The 16,898-nt window shown below is 41.4% G+C and overlaps 1 long non-coding RNA gene across 2 annotated transcripts in view; it reads right to left on the reverse strand.

The window, feature by feature from the left end:
• LOC309700062 overlaps positions 1-16,898 on the reverse strand; it is a 94,138-nt gene that overhangs the window by 57,443 nt on the left and 19,797 nt on the right. For both annotated transcript variants that reach the window (XR_014274562.1, XR_014274563.1), the window contains one exon: positions 2,872-2,948. This is a non-coding gene — a long non-coding RNA (uncharacterized lncRNA). The remainder of the gene's footprint in view (positions 1-2,871; positions 2,949-16,898) is intronic.

Here is a 16,898-nt window from a genome sequence, read left to right on the forward strand (position 1 = left end):
CACAAGCACACAAAACAAGGTACTCTAAACGCACAACAATCATCAGGATAGCATTTCTGTGAATCTCTGTGAGTGGTGCGTTTCCAAGTGAAAACCCGCCAAAATGCTGCCTGGAAATGCAAATCATCCAAAAGATGTCAGTGTAAATGGGATTTATCAAAGTGAGAGCGTGAAGTATTGCAATGTGGGTAATCCTCATCTCTTTGAGAATACAAAACATACACTCTTGACACAATAACCTAGGCTGTATATAAAAGATGGACATAACTACGGCGACATCACCGTATCATGATGTCACTATGGAGTCTGCTGTCAGACTCTACAACAAAGGCTTTGCAAATGACAACACATGTGCAGACAGACACACACACATATCTAATACACAAAGATAACCTTCACCCCCTCTCCCTGATATGCAATATTATCAAGTACAGTTTTTCTGGTACACAGCAAATTCAAAAGTGTTAAATGTTTTGGTGTTAGTAGTCTTCTTGCAAAAGTAGAGTTAATTTTACTCTAAGTAGAGTCACATTCTTTTAATGTAACTCTGAGGTGTAAAATGATAGTAGTTAAAATCGAGTGTAAAAAATGAGTGTTTCTATGTCAAATCTGGAGGTGTTACAATGGAAACATTAACTCTTGACCTCTTAACTCTGAACTCCTACAGGGGCTATGACACCAATAGAGTAAATTCACAGACTCCGCCTCCAGCACCATAGGCTCCAATCGAAGCTGAAGTGAAGCCGTTTCAGAACATTTTGCTCTACATATTTGAGTTGTTTGCCATGCTTGGTAAGTCATTTTTTCAAAGATTGTTTCAATTATTATTATGAGCTTTTACTTCTGTGGCTCTTTGGAGTTGAGACAAAGCTGTGTGAAAGGCATTAGCCATGTTGCTCGGTGATAGCATAATATTCTGTTTTAGCTAGCTGAAAGGTATTGTTTGCGGGCAAATACCACAGCCTTGAAAAAAGCTTGCATGTGAATTTTCAGTCAAACTTTTGGTCAAATACACCTAAAACAATGTCTAGAATGTGAAATGTTGGTATAATGGTGCTACTTGAAGCCTGAAAACAATCGCCCATAAAAAACAAACAAAAAAAACCCCAAAACGAGCAAACAGCAGTAGCAGGCGTCCTGACTGGATTCTACGTTAGCATAGATCCCTCCACAGTTTTGTGCACATGGTTTAGGTAAAAATTGAAAAGGTTGAGGTTTTACATTCAGTTCAGTATTACCTGTTGCCTGTGTCTTTGTCTTTTGGGAAAGTACTTTACACAAGTAATGGCTCAAAGAGGATTCCTTTTTTTTTTTACCGTGCTGCAATTGTTTACTGGATTATTTGTGCCATTAATTAGTGTCAACTAATTTTTATTCAATCTCCGCACAGGATATGCTTGTGAAGATGGAATATGGGGGAGAGCAGAAGTGCGCTGAAGTTCCACAAAGAGATGAATGAAGGACATGCATATTGTATTGAAGAAATAAGTGATGAGAATGCTGTTATTTGCATTTACCATGTCAGACCTTTTGATAAACAAAATTCTAATGAAAGTGAGAACATGTATACTGTTACATCTTTCAGAAAATGTTTTGAAATTGTGGTGCACAGTTCAGAATAAATGTTTTTCAAAAACCATTGCGTCTTTTTAGTAAATGTTTATTTCCAAAAGAAATTTCTAGAAGTTCAGAACAGTAAAATTCCCACTTTTTAGAATGAATTAGAAGATAACTCTTACATAGTTAAACTAAAATACTCTTTGAGTATTTTAGTTTTAGTTTGGTGTGGACCCATATAGACACTTTAATAGTGTTGAAATCAAATCCGACAGTGTTAATTTGGACATGCTGGATTTGCTGTGTACAACATAGTATTTTATTCTATTTTGTATAGTACTTTATTCTACTGTATATAGTATTTTATTTTATTCTGTTTTGTATAGTTGTTTTTTTCTTAATTTTTGCTGCTCTTAACTTACTGTACTATCCACTTTCTGCTGTGACCAACAAATGTCCCACATGTGCGACTAATAAAGGTTTATCTTATCTCTTTTATCACTCATGTAACAAAGTCAGATCTATTTAGCATTTTGGCTGCCACCAAAAAATCTTTTTCAGAAGTAACTATATTTGGAAGAAATGGTGGGATGCTAAGTCTGGTTAGCATCCATTAGTTTCCATGACCAGGCTACGCACTTAACTTTAATCTTTAACAAAATCGACCCACAGTACAACTGTCATAAATTTAGCTGTAAAGGCCAAAAACATTTACAACAACAGTTTGCAAACTTATTTATTTCTACTGTAAATGTGAACATTTTAAAATGGGGATTTGTGGGGATCACGTCACTTTTGGAAGCAGCTTCAAGTGACTGTTAGAGGAACTGCAGTTTCCAGATGTCCAAAGAAAAAGCGCTCAGTAAAACTGGAACTCAGACTTCTTGGACTTTCTATTAGCACAATTACCTTCACTACAATTAATATTAATTAATTATTAATCATAACATATTAAATGTAAAATACATTAAAATGTCCAAAAGGCACCAGCGCTACATGAAAAGCTATTATTTAGCAAATGTGAAGCATAGCAGAGAGGTAGCGGTTCTATTAAAGCAACTGCAATCTCAGGCATTTCTGCATTAATTCAACAATAACTTTGTAAATTTACTGTATCCTGTTTTTTGGGTTTCTTTTTTTCCTTGTTTCTTTCCAGATTCGGGTGTGGTGGGTGCGGGGGCCATTTAGGGCCCTGAATTTAGTTAGTATGGCCCTGGATGTCAATCATATTTAAATTGAATTAATGTTTTGTGACAGGCATTTTAATATCTTTTAAAATAAACAAACGCCTCTGCATAAATAAAAAGCACTTACCTACAGCTGCTATTCATCCCCATGCAGGTACTAGTGATGGATTCGCTGAGTCTGTGCAGGTTAAAAGTACCTCTTCCCTGATAAGAAACCACAGAAAGGCTAGTTTAGTTTAGAAGACTTGTGCTGCAAAAAACCAGAAAAGGGAAATGTATAAATAAACATGGCGAAACACACTGCTGCCTCGCGAGTCTGTTTTCAATTCCCATTCGATTAAAGTGTCCCTGCAGGAGCCGGTGAGGTTGGGTATGGGGTGAGGTGCAGAGACATAAATCAAAGCAGTCCAAGGAATAGTAATCCTCGCTGAACATTTTGGACTGATTGATATAAATAACATTGTCCTCGCCATCTGTCCAAAGAGGGACCTTTCCAGTTAGTGTTGAGCGGCAACGGCAGAATAATTAATGAATGGTGTCCTTTGTGCCGGTAATAAAGAGGAGACAAATTATGTTATAATCCAACTGCTGCTCGTTTGTCACAGCCAAATAAAATGTCAAATAAAAGTGAGGGGCCACAGTGTTTGTTTAATGGAGTGCAGGCTACCTGCTCCAGAGTCTGACAGCAGGGTGGGACGGCTGTAAAAAAAAAAAGAAAAAAAGAAAAAGCAAAGCCTGGATTTGAGGCTGCAGGAATCCACTCAGGCTGAATGTGTGCCGATTATGTGCTGCACATTTAACAAATGTTCACAAACACAAACAAAGAGTTTTCTTCCAGAATGATTCTAGATGACCTGGAAATTATCCTTCATTTCTAATCAAATACAGAATGTCCAATCTGTGTCTTGGATAGCTGTGCTGCTGGTTTCTGACATTAAAATTCTCTGCGGTTTCACGATGGATCCCTTTGAGTCTATAGCCTTCTGGATTTTAGAGCAAGCCACTGAATTTTCCTCGTGCAACGGAGCCCAGGTGCTGTGGATTGACCTCTATGTGGGCCTCTAGGGCCTGGTAAATGCCAAAAACTGCAGCTCCTCCAGTGTCTAGCAGAGGCTGGCTCCAAAACTCCACATCCAAAAAATGTCCCACATTACAGTAGAGTCTCTGTAGTTAATCTGCTCTTCTTACAGCACTACATGGAGTGGACTTTGTTCTTGGTGTGGCTTTGATTGATTTTGATTGTCACTTAACTGGACCTTATGACCATGTTCGTGGTGTTGGTGCATTCTGGACAATTTTAACAGTAGTGATAGTAATATCTGTCAAATAATGGTAGCACTCAACCGGTTAGGGTTAGGGACGGTCGATTCTGGCTCCAATTGTGGCTTCGAAAAAGTTTTGTACTTTAAAGTGCGAAAAAGTCCAGCATTTTAATAGTGTGTGCTAATTGTTGTGTAGGAGAAGCTTGTGTGGTCCTGAAATCCCAGGAGGAATGCAGTCTAGTGTTTATGCTCCTGGTAGAGTTAGCCATGGCAGTAAGGTCAAAGGGGAGGACCCTGACGAAGAGCAATCCAACCAAGACCTCAGCAGGCACAAAGCGTGGAGGAAGACACTTACTTTAGCATATAAGGGCTTGGAACCCATGCCACATGGATGCCAACCCTGATCTGGTGAGGGCCATGTGGTGGGTAGCACTAGCTGATAACTCAGTGCAGTACCTTCAAGTCCACATGTGGCCACTTTTGGATCCAGTAAACCAACTTAGAGGTGCCCAGAATGCTAACTTTGAAGCTTTGGAGCAGGTGTTCAACCAGTGAGTTGAACACCTGTCCATCTTTTATTTACAGTCTATGCTGCAGATTAGTATTGCCTCAGTTGTCACGGTAGATTTCCATGTGGGTCTTAGTTTGTAAACACTAACACATCAGACTGTCATTGGTGTTGCTTTTTCCTCTATTACACTTTTTTCTGTACATTTTTTTTTTTTGAAAGTTGTGTGGCACCTTTAATTATTTGTCTTTCTGTAAACAAAAGAAAGAAAACAAAAGAAAACAAAAAAAACCAATGTAAACACCAGATGAAGGTGTCTGTGGAGGTTCTAGTGGAGTTTTCAGGCTAATTATGTTTAAAAATTCAAATAATTCTGACCTCAAATTGTGTAAATCACCATGTGTGTGTGTTTACATGCTTGTCAGAGTCCTCTAAGGCTTTCGATCATACCAGTCGCGAAAATGGTGCCTAAAATGATGTGGGTAAAGTAAACATCTGTCAGATTATATTGGTATTCCTATCAGTTCATGTTTTTTAGACTTGTTTCTAACTCTCGGGCCTAGTTGTAACTTTTTTTTTTCACTTATAAACAAGGACTTGCCCAGAAAGTAGAATCATTTTCTGTTACTTAAGATAAGATAACCTTTATTAGTCCCACACGTGGGAAATTTGTTTGTTGTACTTGTTGGAATAATTAACCTTGATATGTGTGCCAATGATCAGATGATTGATCAATATCGGTTGACAGCAACCTGCATATCACAGATATATATCTATATACATACATGTATATATATACTCTCAGTGTCCCCTCTTGTGTTTTTTGTTGCCAGTGTAAGGGTCAAAGGCCACGCTGTGCCTTTAACTTTACATAACAAAATACTTTAATTCGATGCTTTGCAACTAAATCTCCAAACCAGGAGTTGGATTTCTTTGACTTGTTGTGCGCGTCATCTGTATGCGTCACATGCAACATCTGCTCAGGTATTCATAACCTGAGATCAAGGTTGGATTGCTGTCATTGATCGGCAGCAACACCTAAATTGAATTTGTATCCCTCGTCTCACCCCTTTGCAAACCCTGCACCATCATAACTAGAGCCCCAAACTTGAATCTTAAGCCCCTGAGCAGGAGGTGACGTCCAGAAAGATGAAGGAGCATCGATATTCAGTCCAAAAAAAATCTAACTTTCTTGTCACAAGGAGCGGCTAAACTGTGTGAACGTAGAGCAAACTGCAGGCGTAGAAGAAACTCCCTGAGACCCGAAGTGACTCATCACAATTACTGACTTTAATGGACAAGCAAGAACCGACTTAGAGATCAAAATCTCCACAGTTGAGCAGGACTGTATGATGTCATGATGACGACTCCTAATTAATGATGCAGAGAGGATTGCAAGACTTATCATCAAACTGGTTTCATACTCATAGTACTGTTCAGGCAGGGCTGCTTTAGTCAAAATATCTGGGTGGTTGGCTCTGTCCTGTTTAGGGGTTGAAGAGCAGAAAGACCCCAGCACAGAGCAAAGCAGACATCAAGAGCAGAAAGCATGACAAAGATTGAGTTTTATGCATGAAAAGCAGGAACTGGGTTGCAAAGCAGCTTGCAGTCTTGCATCATGGAAATTTGTGCGACTGACCTCTAATCTACTGTGTGACTGGACACAAAATTAATACTTTCCAGTGAAAATGTCCCAATCTGGGTGTTTGAGAGGTTGACACGGAAACGTATTGTGTCCTAGCTTATACCACAGACTGAGTTTGAGTCTTCCACATAACAGAAACATTATAAACACCTTTAAAACTACTTCTTTAAGTTTAGAAAAGGCATCATGGTTTAGGTTAAAACAAAGTGACTGCCACTTTTTCGACTCAGTTTCCAACTCAGTTTTCTCAGTTACCATGGTGCCACGTGCCAGCTTCAGAATCTGGACAACAGACGGGATGAAGATGCAAAATATACTTCCTATAGAAATATTACAGTAAGTCGTAAAAAAGCATCTCAGTTTGTGTTCATGAACATGAACATATGAAATTTATGCTGACCCTGGGCTAAATGTAGGCAAGCTCGAGAAGTCTAAACGTGTATCTTCTTCTTTGAGCTGTTCCCTTTAGAGTCCGGCATAGCGGATCATCAGGCATCCATCTCACCCTATCTCTAGCATCCTCCAACCCTCAATATGTGCTCCTTCACTACATCCATGAACCTTCTTGGAGGTTTTCCTCTTTTCCTCCTGCCTGGCATCCCCATCTTAATCACCCTTTGTCCAGTATACATACATATAACCATCTCAGCCTTGCTTTGTCTACAAACTGCTGAACCTGAGCTCTCCCTCTGAGGCACTCATTTCTAATCAGAGAAGTCAGTCATAATGTGCTATATCATTCAGAATCAATAAAGTATTCTGATTCTGATATCACCTCTAGATTGTAGCTACCTAGTTAGCCTACTGCTAAACTTGTAAATCCTCGTTTCCATGAATATTTTCATTGAAACACCTGACAGAACAGCCACACTGATCATTTTACTGGAGCTGAAATGATATGGATTTTTAACCTCTTTGCTTTTCTGAGTTTGGATGACATCACCTACAATCAGATTAACTTAGCCGTCACATGTGGTTTGGCACAGAGTTCAGCGGATCTGTTGACTCTGTGGCCTTTTCAGTGCTCGATTTCTGTTGTCCGTAGCGGAGTTCAAACATTCAGAATGTCAGCACGACAACAGGAAATGACAGCTCCTCAAGCCATCACTTGAAATTCTAGAGGATGGCCAGCCTTTCCCGACCTCCTGTAGATTAGTTTTGTTCTTTTAATGCTCTCTAAAACACGCGGCCTACTCCTGAATTCAGACAACGGCACGCCTAGTCTTTGAGCTCAAACGACACAAAGCTTTCAGGAGTACAACTTCACCCGTTGTGGCGATGTTCACATCACAAGACAAGAACAAAGTGCAAAGTGAACTTGAACTCTCTGAAACTCTGGAAGCATCCTGGGAGCGAAGGACAAGGGGAAGGCTGCCAAGCAGCACTGGCTCAGTAAAAGGGCGAGGAGGCAACCTTAGACGAGAGTTGATCGCTCTGCAACATTGCCTCCAGGTCCATCAATCACCCTGCAAATTAAAGGCGAGGTGAGGCTCAGGCTTCACCGGCCCGATTTGACATCAGACTCACATCACGCTGCGATGAGGACATCACCCATATTGAGAGGATGCGCTAGGTACGCTCATTCCGCCCACGTCGGCGTCTCGAAGGGGCCCGCATTATCTGCGCCAACAAAAGGAGGAGCCGCTTTGTGCAATCAGCACCATTCTGTACATATTAAACAGCGCAACATTCTCAACCAAGGTTCATTTTAATTAGAGGGGAATTTGATCACCACCGTCTCCCACAGGCGCTTTTGATGTTAATAAAACAAGCTGTACCTTCGCTCTCCTTCCAAAGCAGGGAAGCAAAATGAGTGAAGGACGGGAGGGGGAGAGGAAGAGGAAGACGAGGGGAGGGAAGGCAGAGAAGGAAAAAAAGAAAGTTCCTCCTTCAAGTCAAAACTACAGGGAGGCGTCTGAGGAGAGGCTGTGATCCTCCGCCGTGTTGGGAAATGGCGTGTAAGAGCGAGCAAGAGGCGCTCAGAGGGATTATCAGTGTCGACAAAACGCATCGCCACCTTAACACGTGCAGGAGCGTCTCGTAATGAAAGGCTGAGGTGTTCTTTTTATTGCTCTGACACTTTGGTGCTTTCATTCAATAGATGATAATAACAAAAGAATAAGGAGACGAGATGAACCTTGCCGCAGTGGAAGATGCTTGTGTGGGTGAAGGTGAACGCCAGACCCGAACAAAAGCTTTATTCCAGCGTGCTTGATTTATATTATGTTCTCCCTAAAAACCATAAATACTTTCAAATAAAGGAGCTGCCTCTATACGCTTTAAATGGCTGCTATCAGTTGATATGAGGCCTCCTCCAGTTACTGTCAGCTAGTTCATCACCTGATTCAATCCAAGCTGATCTACCCTTCTTACAGGAAGCCACACATGGTGTTTTTCCAGGTTAAAAAGGGCAACAAAAGTCCACATTAGGAGGCTGTAGTTGTGTAATACAATCAACACTAGCGTTTTTTGGACTTTCCTACCTTTTCACATGCTGTTAGGTTACATTTAAGCATCAAGCTTGTCAGAAAAACCTCACCAGATAAACCACAGAGCTGCGTGAACTAGGATATAATGGAGATTTGTATGCACTTATTCAAAGAACATTAGATATCTACAGCATCTCACATAGAGAGTATACTACGTCCTCCTTAGGAACAAAATAACAATAAGGCCCAAAACGAGTGAATGAGCCCATAAACTAATCGGGAAGGTGTTCAAAGAGGTGAGTTTAAATACCTGGGGTCAACCGTCCAATGTAATGAGAGTGCAGAAGACAGTGCAGCAGGTTGCAGTGGGTGGAGATGAGTGTGATGGATGTAAAGTTGATGATGTTAAGATTTTGGTTTGGAGTGACCAGGCTGGACATGATCAGACATGAGTGCATCAGAGAACATAGGACATAGGTAAGGCCCTGAAAGGGTGGTTACAAGAAATAATTACAAAAGCTTTTTAATTTGATTTTGTAAGGAGACCCCGAGGTAGTCCCTGGGAGCACCTCAGTGTCCCCACAGAAGAGCTGGAAGAGGTGGTGACTGAGAAGGAGGCCTTGACGTCTCTCCTGAGACCATTGCCCTCTTCAACCCAGATCTGGGTATGAAAATGGAAGCAATCAGGTCACCAGATTTAAATGATGTGTTGTTCTTTGTTAATCTGACACTGGCATCGTGGTTAGTCTGGGTTAAGGGTGAGAGTGTGCAAATTGATAGGCTAATAGGTAGAGGAAGGCTCCTAATGGCAAGATGTATGGGATGGATAACAGCTGATATGTGGACATTAAATGGAGCTGATAACATCCAGATATGAATAACATGCTGTACTCAGACTGATAATGAGTTACAGTTCACGAAATAACACGTAAAAATGCAAAATCTTAAAGTGTTTTTAAAGAAACTGAGAGAAAGAGGACACTTCTTTAGTGTTTTTAATGTATCGAGTTGAAATATTCATTTAAAGTCACCAAAACTGACTAAAGAGGTGTCCCTCCTCTCTGATTTTTGGTTATTTCCTATTAAATATCCAGTCATAGCAGCGGTTTGGACTGTAATTCGGGGGGATTTCATTAATACAACTGAGGGTCATAATTTGGGCCGGGGCTCTTCACCTCTTTAGCACACACCATAAAGGCCCATAGTGTTCGAGCATTTGTTTTTATTTTCCCCAATAAATGAAGCAAATGGTCATCTGTCCCCAAAGTAAACGCTCCATCGTCTCCCGTGCCTCCGGGCGGGTCGTTAAATGGCCATACAAACGATGGAATGAGTAAATAATTCAACAAATAGATGAATAAATAAAAGGGGTCGGACTGTGTGGTGGTTAAGCAGCAGGAGGGGGAGGGGGTGGCGTTCAGCTGGGGTGGGGGGCACCTATGGCAGAGGGAGGGCAGCTTTCTCTCGCTGAACATGTACCGTCTGTACAATCCTGAACCTTGGCACCGGTACAGGCATCTGCTGCCGGCCTCCCTCTGCCAGTCCACCGTATATACACAAACATCTGCTTCCCTGCACACACAGAAAAAAAGGAGGGTGAGGAGGAGTGAGGGGGCACACACGCAGCACTTGACAGGTCTGCATTTTCGCCATCCCGCCTGGCCCCCGCTCGCCCGGTTCTTTACACAAAAACCTTAATGCATCCTGTCAAGCCATTAGGCGGTGATACGATCAGCTCACAGGCCCCCATTAAGCCATCAGTGTCCACCTGTGATAAAGACGACCATTTGTTTTCTTAAAGCCCTACTTAATGTCCGTTTAACTCAATTTGTCAGGAAATGTACAACAATTTCCTCCTGCATCCTCAACACCCCCCCCCCCCAAAGGAAAAAAACCAACCCCGTGCTGCTGAAATCTGGTTGGGGTTCAAAACTCTGAAGAGGAGGGAGGAGGAAGAGGAGAGGTTGTATTTTTATTTTTTTTAGGATGCATATTAAAATGAGGAGGAGGGGGGGGGGTTAAATTGCTTCTTGTATTGATGTATCGTGTTGCGCGAGCGCCGAGAGGTGGCCTGTTTTTCCCTCTAAAAGCCGATTTTTGGACAGCAGGGGCAGGAGCTGGAGGTTGTTTTGCCTCCATTAGCCTCGGTCCGCGGCCCCTGCTCCCTCTCTCCCGATGTGACAGCACTCTAAAATCCGGCCCCGCCGTCATTACCGGTGCACACGCCACGAAAACCATAATAACACCTTTTAAAGCGGCATTGTCCCCACACATGTCGACTGATCACCCCCTTCTCCGCCTCCTCCTTCTCCTCCTGCTTGTCCACATCCCCGGTGAGGACACCTAACAGCCACTGAAACATCTGTTTATGTTTTGTCTACAGATACATCATTTGGATTTTGAAGGGGTGGCGGCGGCGAGACGGGGGTGTGGGGGGCGAAGCATAATGATCCTTTGCTGTGTTGTAATCCCAGGCGCGTGAATAGCAAATCAGCTATTAACTCCAAAAGGGAGATTTGAAAACTATCTGCTAAAACACAACAAAAAACGACACACAGCATCTCCCTTTCATTAAGAGCTGGCAGCAGTGCACTTTCTTTTTTTTTCCTCCTGTCTACGATTGTCCCGGCTGCCCCGTCTTCCCACTGGCGGTGGGACGGTGGCGCGGCCAAGCAGACAGGAAGTGGAGGGGCCCCTGGTAGCGGCGGCGGTGGCAGGACTGCCGACATCTGTCGTGGTTGGAGAACTCAGTGCACAGGAAATGGGGTGTCACGGCGCGTGCTTGTTGGCCATTATCCTGGCATCCTAATGAAGTGTGGGCAGTTCGCAAAAGGGGGTCTCTGGATGGCATGTCGAATGCACGGATGGGCAGAAGCAGCGCATACACTTGCCCCCTTCGAATCCTCCCCCTATTTCTCTGTTCCCGGCGCCTGTATCCCATCTGCCCCGAGCCGCCGAACTGCACCCGATGGGACGCAGGCTGCGTCGGTGGCGCATGCGCCGTTAGGCCGAGTGCAAGGCCATTAGGCGTCTCGGCACGGCCTGCGAGTGATTGGAAACACACAGCGAACAAGTGTCCTCTTGGCATGGATGCTGCCTCACGCTAGAAGAGCTGCGCCGCGGTGGTGCGATGCCATCAATATACCTGCCCCTAATGGTCTTCGCTCCACAGATCAAGTGGTGTTAGTCAGATTCCTGAAGGGCCTTAGGTGCCCGTTTATTGACACAACAAACAGGAAAGACTCCCCTGACTGAGCGCGCTTCCACAACATTTCAGTGCGAGACGCCCCTGAGCGCACATAACCATGCATCAAAATGGCAATTTATAGAAATCTGTGCAAAGATGATGGTGTTTAATATTTGAAAAGGTCAAAACAGTCTATGTATCTATCTGGAGGAAGAGGAGCGCCGCAGGAAAAAATTATCTGTTATCAGTGAGAAGATGCTGTTCGTAAGATGAAACTGAGGTCGTCTAGGGTCACTTTTTTAAGTGATGTTTGTTCTGAAAGACGAAATTAGAGATATTAAAAAAACTCAACCTTTTTTTAGGATACAGGATACAGTGAGGTCCAACTTCTCTATGAAAAAAATATGCTGATAAAAGTATGTATGGGTCCACTCAGATTAATTTATTTTACTATATATTTGTATTTCAAAGATGGAAGCGTTGGGGTCTAGACAGTAGTAACTTTTACAGCTCTTTTCCAATCTTCATGAGCACTCACATACAACAGGTCATAAATCTAAGTGCATTCTATCTAACATTCACACTGCAGTAAACACATAATAATACTCAGGTATGCAGACTGATGATCAAACCACCATCCTTCTGATTATGACCTGCTCTATCTTTTGAGCCACAGCCAGGAGAGAATGAAGGAAAAATGAAGGAAAGAGTTAAGGTGGTGCTGTGGTGCCTTAAACCTTCATTCTAGCAGAAAGCCAGAAGCAAAAGAGAAAGGCAGCTGGATACAAGTCAACTTCTACCACCATTAATACCCCAGCAAAGGCTTTCCTAGCAGGTTTATGGTCTCAGTTGCTAGTTTCACAAATTATTTAATAACTCTGTCACAGTAAACCGCAACCTCTTTGCAACTAGAAAAAAAAAATATGGTTGCCAAGTGATTGCATTAATTATCTATTTTATTTTTATTGCATTCAGCAACAAATTGCAAGTCTGCAAGTAGTTGGGGCAACCAGTTGAATGCCCAGAGCCTGAATGTGCAGCACCCTCAATCTATCGGCAAATAGTTCCTATCACAAGGCGATTGCACAGTTGGGAGGCAACCTGTCTCCAGACAATCACAGTCCAACTCTGACTACCCATAACCACTCTCAGACTGGCCGGTGAAGGTTTGCAAATAATTGCTATCTAATTTTTAACCGCAGACAGACTACCAACATGTTGCAATCAATCGATGATGAACTCAACCGTGAAGCACTTCTGCAACAGGCGGCTCGACTCAACTGGATACCAACTGGTTCAATTCTGGTTGGATAAAAGCAAGGTTATCAAGAATCTATGTCATTTTGGAATTAAATTTCCATCGCGCAGCAATTGTGTCGCTATTGATGCAGGAAATTGTGTTTCAAGTCTCCAACCTTCTGGCTGGACTATGAGTGTAAGTAGGTATTGTAAACATTTGCTTAATGTGAATGTCTGGAAACAGGTTTCCAATTTCACTGATTTATTACAAGGAATTCCATATTATCACTTACATGTTTGTGGTGTTTAACGTATAGCTTATATACCTTTCCAAGATGATTTTCAATGTGATAGGCCACATGTAGGAACTGCAAATAATTACTGTAAATTATACAGAGTGAAAGCCTTTACAGTATTATTAAGCACAAAGAGAAGCTTTGCCATGCTGCTAAGCACCCAAATCTCTTTTAGCCTGCTTTTAAGCAACCTTAAACAATCATTTATTTTATCTAAGTATATATGCGTGGCTATCCATCACCACATCAATATAAATATTTGAGCCTGTGTTTTCACGTGCTTCTTAACAGCTTCTCTCCACACAAATGATCCCTCTTCAGGTAAAGAGTCTCTACTTACTCGCCTGCCCATAACTGTAATGGGCTAATGTGCCGAGTAAATGTAGTACTACAGCCCTGAGTGCTTCATCAATACGTGCGACTGATGCAGTACAGAAGGGGGATTATCACGAGCGCCAGATGCTAAGCCAGTGAAACTGCACACAATCAATTTAAAGTCCTCTGTGCATACTGTAGCATCACGCTGCAGATATGTTTATCTGGGAAAAATATCAATGAGATCACTGATAGCTTCAGACCTAGTGATGATTTGTGACTAACCAAACACTGGTGACAGAACACAAACAATCAGTGAAAAAAAAAAGTTTTTAAAAGTAGGTCTCCAATTAGCCCAAAAAGCCAAAGTGACTAAATAGTACATTAGTTAAGCCTCAAATGACCTCTTCCGTTTGCTCTTGACACCATAAGTTGCACAGACCTGTTCTGTACAGATGAGCTGACATGCCGAATAAGCAAATATACTCCCAGTTAGAGGACAGCCTACAGAACTGGGTGACAATATGTTGTTTTTGTCCTTCAAGCTGCAATAATTTGCTAATCTGAGTCACTATGAGTGAAAAACTGCTGTCAAAGACCTCCAGTTCTGAATTTTCACAACAACCAGAAAAAACACAACAAAGTGGCTATTTTCCAAAGAAAAAAAATACAGGTAAATTTAAAAGGAAAAAAGGTCAACATTTATGACAAAAAGTGTGAATTTATGAGGAAAAGAATAGAACATTTATGTGAAAAAAACCTGCAAATTTCTATGAAAATAATTGGTAAATTTAAAAAAAAACTGACAGAATATATGAGAGAAAATAAAACATTTACATAGATAATGCTAAACGAATGAATGAGAAAGAAACTAGCAAATGTATGGAAACAACTGGTAAACTTACTAAAAGCTTCTTAATTTAAAAAGTAAAAATGTTAATTAAAAAAAATGCTATTTAAAAAAAATTCCAAGAACATCACAAGGAACAATCTTGCGAATTTATGAGAAAAAAAATAGCTAACTCTAAAAATGCTGGGTAAATTTGCAAGAAAAGAACGACAAAATGTTACAAGAAAAAACTCAGAAAATAAGTTTTTGAACTACTGGTTTCAATAACTCAGTAAAAATGTTGTTAGAACACCAACAGTACCTGTTCCCATTTGTATCATTAAGATACACGACATGACAGACAAATTAGTTTCATTTGTTTCGTTTCTCACATGAGTAACGTCAGAAATTTGTTGGTTATTTTTTTCTGGCTAATTAAATTTAGACAATTAAGTAAACTGACCATATAGCAGTATGCTTAAGGTTGGGGCTTTTTTTGTGATTACCAATTCACTACTGTATGAACATACCATGTGTTGCGCATGAAATTAACATGAAAACCAAGGAGGAAATGGCAACAAAAATTTTAAATTGGATTTCACGAACCAATGAGTAATGTCATGCTAGCCATGTTACCTAATGTTACCATTATGAATTTTACTATTGATAAAATCAAAATCCTAAGGCTCTCATTACGACTACTAAGAAATAGTGATGGTAAATTCGATTATTTTTACTGAATCGAGTTTGAATGAGTCACTCACCAAAATGAATTGTGGTTTTTAAGTCATTTGAGTCACTGAGTCAGTTGGCCAGAGAGTGCAAAAAATTTACATTTTCACTCAAACTTAATTTGTTTCTTTTTTCATGTATATCCTACTGCTAAGATGATTGAAAAAAACAAACAACTATTTTTGTAGAGCAAAAAAGAGCAAAAAAATTAAGACTTATAAAGGGAACATTTATTTTATTTATTGTTATTTTATTTTATTAGCATTTTCCTCAAATGTGTCAAATATATATTTTCTCATCTAAATGTCCACTGAGCTGTGAGCCGGGGGGCGGTAAAGTGCCTTAACATTGGTTGCCAACCAAGAAGAAGAAGAAGCTGTGAGTCAGGAGGGGTGAGGGGGGGTGCGTGAGTGAGTGAGTAGTCGTGTCCAAATTCATGGGCTGCATCCTCCTGAGGACCCGCCCTTCGCGGTCTACGTGGGCTGGGTCCTCAGAAGGTCGGGTAGGCCGGAAGTAAACGGCTGTGAAATTGGACGGTCTAGCCTTCTGATTAGCGTCACCGCTGTCTCAGTGGACTTTAATGAACTCAGCTGTCTGCTCCTTGCTATCTAAAATATAACAGGACACTGGTGTAAATTCTCGACCATCTCACACTTCTGTTTAATCAGTTGTCTGTTTGATGTTTATTCAGCTGTGTGAAAACCGCCTGGGGGATTAATAAAGTTTTATCTAATCTAATAACTTTAATCTCAGCCAAACAATAACATTTTTAGGTTGTCTAAGTGACTTATATATTACCTTTAACCTGTGTAGCGAAAGACCGAGGCGATCTGAAAATGATGTGCCGGGAGTTGTGCCGTTCTCGGCGGCTCTAGTGACCCTCGAGCTCCCGGCTACTTATCGAGCTGGTGGATAACAGACGTCTCCGAAAACGTCAGAGCACTTTTGCAAATATGTGATATCTTGATAAAGCCAGCAGATATTTGAAGTTTACACAGCTGCATTCTCACCTGAAAACATGTTAAAAGTTTATTTTGTGACCCAGAAAGATTACTAAGAGTAATTTTAAAAATTAGTAGCGCCCACCATTGCTGGAAACTGGAGTTTGGCTGGGCCGCACTATGAATTCTGGGATATGGTGGGCCACGAAGGACACACCCGACCCATCCTTCAAATTTGGGGAAATGAAGGACACATTTATCGGCTGCATTCGGAGGAGTCTACGAATTTGGACAGCCTTCGGCGCGTCGTTGTGATGTAATCGGTCTACAAATGCGACCTCAGGAGGATGCAGCCTATGAATATGGACACCCCCAGTGATTCGTTGACGCTACGATTCAGCACAGGAAGGGAGGGGATGAGTAACTCAAATGTGTTGCTAGTAGAGCGATGCTACTGTGAACTAAGAAGCTATTGTCTTGATGTGAGCTTACTACTCAGGGTTTTTTCTTCCAGTTCAGAGCAGCAATGTTTTTGTTAAGAAACTGGCTGTTGTTTTTTTCCCCACAATTTTAATTATAAGCTAGATATATTTCTACTAATGGAATTAGTTAATAACAGCAACAGGGATGAGTCAGTTGGGCTTGTGAATCATGATTCACGAGTCAGTAAAGTGATTCTCGAGTATTGAACGATTCGTTCATGCTTTGCACATCACTACTAAGAAACTAACGTACACGTAATGACAACATAAATGACAACCTAAATATAAC

The sequence above is a fragment of the Aulonocara stuartgranti genome, assembly GCF_965226115.1.
Source record: "Aulonocara stuartgranti genome assembly, chromosome: 23".
Taxonomy (NCBI): Eukaryota; Metazoa; Chordata; class Actinopteri; order Cichliformes; family Cichlidae; genus Aulonocara; species Aulonocara stuartgranti.